Source organism: Fukomys damarensis, unplaced genomic scaffold (assembly GCF_012274545.1).
Source record: "Fukomys damarensis isolate Sample0158 unplaced genomic scaffold, DMR_v1.0_HiC HiC_scaffold_30, whole genome shotgun sequence".
Lineage (NCBI taxonomy): Eukaryota > Metazoa > Chordata > Mammalia > Rodentia > Bathyergidae > Fukomys > Fukomys damarensis.
In genome coordinates, this window is record NW_022900942.1 from 24,603,345 (window position 1) to 24,607,859 (window position 4,515).

General features: G+C 38.6%; 1 pseudogene; it reads right to left on the reverse strand.

Annotated features, from left to right (window-relative positions):
* Positions 1-2,268: 2,268 nt before the first annotated feature.
* LOC104855670 overlaps positions 2,269-4,515 on the reverse strand; it is a 2,571-nt pseudogene continuing 324 nt past the window's right edge.

Sequence of the window (4,515 nt, forward strand, 5' to 3'; positions counted from 1 at the left end):
AATAATGTTTTACATTTCAAAATGTAGATGTTGTAAGGATAGTGAATCAGAAAGAGCCTCATAGAGTATGAATGAACCAAGCACCACTAATAGTAAGCTAGGATATTTTACATAGACAGCAGAATTAGAGCTTGTATTGGTCAGTTTTGCCATTGCTGATACAAAATATACATTACAGACAACTTAAGGGAAGAGAAGTTTAATTCAGAGGATTCAGTCCATAGTCAGCTGGCTTCAAGTAAGTAACATCAGGGTGGAGGAGCTTCGCAGAACAAGGTGCTATCTTAGTTACTTTTTCATTGCTGAGATAAAATATACAACAACAACCACAAGTTAATCAAGTAAAGTTTTATTTTGGCTTACAATTTTTGGAGGTATCAATCTATAGTCAGCTGTCTTCAAGGCAGGGTGGCATGGCAGAGGGTCATCTCAGAGGTGAAATTGTCCATGGCAGAGGAAGTGAGAGACAACAAGCAGCAACCACCAGCAGCAAGCCCCCTCTCCCTTTTATCACATCTTAGGCTACAAGTCTGTTGGGTGCCCCCACCGACACCCACAGTGGGCCTTCCCAGAGCTATAATAAACCAAGTAGTGGACTAATTCAGTACCACACATCCTTAATCCCAGTACCACACCCTAGATCCAGCCACCTCTGAAAAACCTCACCTGTGAGTGCATGAGGCTTTAGGGGGACATCTAGACACAAACCATGATAGGTGTTCCCTTCATGGTAGCCAGAGAACCAGAGAGGGAGGAGACAGGGACCAGATAAAGGCAGCAAGGTGATACAACCATGACCCACTCAGTTACACAGAGAAATATGCTTTGCTAATGACCTACACAGCTCCCAAGCCAGTCAAGTTCACAACTAGGCTTAAAAGTCTTAGGGTCTGTGTAAAGAAGACCCCTGTCCTCTGGTTGGGGTGGGTGGAGACTTCACAAATTCTGCCAGGGAGATATAAAATTGCTATGAAGCAGTGATTGCTTTGTGTCTATATTCTTGATTATTATATCATTGCTCCAGGGTTTTATATTGAGGTATTATGCAGGGAGCCAAAACCTACCATCTTTAACTAAAATAATTGCTAGGTAGATAGAGTGGCTTGTATATCACAGGGAGTCTACTACACCCATGATGGTATCCTTAGTGTCCCATTGTATTATCAAATTTGTACATTTTTGGGTGTTACCATTTTCATTTCTCCACTATTTAAAATAAAGAGTCAAAATCATCAGAAAATTTAAATATGTTTATTCTAAATGCTGTAGAGATAGAGAATAACCCTGTAAATAACAAATTGCCAGCTGATAAGAAAGACTGTGTAAATCCTCACTAGCCTGGAGACATATTAAAACAAAAATTCAACTCATGAAAAGTAGTGAAAAGATACCACTATATCAAGCAATTTTGCTGAAAAAAAAGTCTGCCTCCAAAATAAGTCATCATCATATTATTATTGTTTGGCACAAAGTGGAATAAGAAATTTTTTACAAAATATTTTTTAGCTTTCAGGGGGGCATTGTTTAAAAATCTGTCCAGGCACTTTTATACGTAGAATCTCAAATTCTATAGACTAGTGCTTTCCAAATGCACTTTCTGCAGTGATGCAAATGTCCCACATCTGTGTGCATATATAATGGTAAATTTAACTGTCATATACAAATGGTGTTTATGATTGAGAAAACAGAAAAAGATTTTTTGATAAAGATCATTAGATTAATACATACAGAATATCACATAAACACAGTTTATAGAATAACAAAAAAAATCTTACCTGTTACTTTTTTGTAAGAAATTTTTTGGTTTATGTCTTGTACTTTGAATGACTACTTTGTAGATAATGATATACAGTATATTTACTGTTATTATTTTGTTATGAATTTTTTTACAATAAAGCCATTTATGTGTAATCTGTGTTTGAGACTCTCTACATCCTTCACAAATTTAATTTTACATAATCTGATACTCTTAAAACTTAAACTTTGAACTGATAGACTTTTATTTCCCCAGAACATATGGGCTGGTATAAATTATTTTCCAGAAAAGAGGTACTATTTCACAGAACTGGTTTCCTTTTCTTTTCTGTCATTTTCAAGTTTTAGAGAACTAAATTTGCATTTGTTAAAATCAAAAAGTAGGAAAGATATTCTTTACAAATAATTTTGATCAAGTATGTGTTCAAAGAAAGCAGGATGAAAGAGGCTTTTTGTCTAACATTCTGTATTGTACTGTACTGTTGTTCAAGAGAAATGAGCTTCAGTCATTTGCTAAAAGAATGAGTAGTGGGGAACAGGATCTGTTAGGAATTTCCTAAGGAGCAACAGAACCATTCTCTTGGGCAAACTATAGGCAGGGGCAATTGTGCTGTAACCATATGGTGTTCCTTAGCCTGGAGCTATGGAGCCAGGAGCAGCTGTAGCCCCAAGAAAAGCTCCCCTCATCAGAGTTCCCCTTCCTCTGCCTCCACCTGCCTGGACTGCTGCAGACACAGCTGTATTCGTAACACCTTTTGCCTGAGGAATAATCTTCTTTTTCTTATTATTTGCTGCAGTGGACCCAGAAAACAGCTTATCTGGAGCGCTAAAGCTGCACTTGCTTTTGCTTCTTTATTTGGACCTGCACCTCTGAACTTCTATCCACCAACTTTTTCCTTCCTTACAAGTTGCATGTGGCTTCACCAGTCTCTGAGATGAAGTCATATTTGTGACCTCGGTCTGTTTCATTAAGCTGCATTACAGGATTTTTGCCACTTGCTGTGAGGATAGAGCCCTTAGTTCTTACCTGTAAGGTAGTGGAGGTTTCAATTGTAGAATTTCCAGTATTATTGCTTGAATTTGAAGACACTGTTTCATTTTTGCCTTCATTATCTGATTTTTTAACAGAACTCATACATTCAATATCTGCATCAAAGCCTGTTGAGTATCCCATTGTTTTCCAGTATTATTGCTTGAATTTGAAGACACTGTTTCATTTTTGCCTTCATTATCTGATTTTTCAACAGAACTCATACATTCAATATCTGCATCAAAGCCTGTTGAGTATCCCATTGCCTGTAATACTTTCTCTGCTAGATGAAGTTTTGCAGTTTTCTTGGATGGTCCTGAGGCTTCGTATGTTGTTCCACCCACATCTACAGTTGCTGCTTTCACATCTTGTGAAGACTGGAGCATGGACAGGGCCAGACTGAAACAAGAACTTATACTGAAGCCCAGGCTTGATTTGATTGAGTCTCCTTAGTACATTCATAAGGTCTATTGCTTTACTATCCACGATTATCCTGAAGTTTTGCTTCATCTATTTATTGGGATCTTTATCATCCCCTAATCCATCTTCAAATGGTCTCTTTAGAACTGAAGAGCCACCACCTTCTTTATCAGTAATTGACTAGGAATACTTCTGAAAGGGCTTACTAGATGGAATAGGGTCCATCTCCAACACTTTATAAGTCTGGCCAAAGGCTGATAGTCTGAGTGCATGCTGTGTGCCATGGGTGATATCTTCTTTTTGCTGGACAGTCACATAGCTCAGAGCATCTGTTGGGTCTGGCTCACAAGGATCATGAAGACCAGGGCCCTCAGGAAGTTGTATTCCAGATGCTGAACCCTCCATTACTTGTCTCAAGGCCTGCCCAGCACGCAAAGGTCTATTACAAGCACCTATAGACTTTTCACATATAAACTCTAATGGCTCTCCTTTAAAAGGTGCCCACTGGGGACTCTGTTGCAAAAATCGTATAAAATATGAAGAACAATTATACATGATTTCAATATATTTGCCCTTACCTGAAACCATTTGGCATGTCGGAGAGATGCCGAGGTGTTTAGGCATTTCTGCCTGTCCAGTAATTCCGGGGTATCTTTCATCATCACAACATTCTCTCCATCCTTCTTCTCCAATTCGTCCCTAATTATAGGGGAAGTAAGTGTCACCTTCAAAGTTAGTGTGGGCTTTTTTGTGTTCTGAACTGCAATAGATGCTTCATCTACACATTGCTCCACTTGGTATTTCTCTTCTGTGAGTTTCTGAATCTGAAAAGGAACATTATCTTTGACTGTATTTAACAAGATCTCTGTGGGTTTATCTTTACACATTAAAACCAGTTCCATGCTGGGCATGGTGGCACATGCCTGTAATCCTAGCACTCAGGAAGCTGAGACAGGAGGATCACTGTGAGTTCGAGAGCAGCCTGGGCTACATAGTGAGTTCCAGGTCAGTCTCAACTACATAGTGAGACCCTGTCTCAAAAAAACAAAACAAACAAACAAACAAAAACAAAAACAGTTCCAAATCTATATTATCCTTAATCAGCAAGCCTTTTGCAACCAGGCCAGTCCTCATTATACCACACAATGTCTGACCACCTTGGTCCTTGGAATAGTTTTCTGCAGCCCCATCTTCCTTCATGTCTGTCTCACCCTCTGTTTTTTGTACTTTTATTTGTTGCATCAAGCCAATCTGAGATATGTTTAAGAGCACATTCAACTATAGGTTCCTTTTTTTTTTTTTTTTTTTTT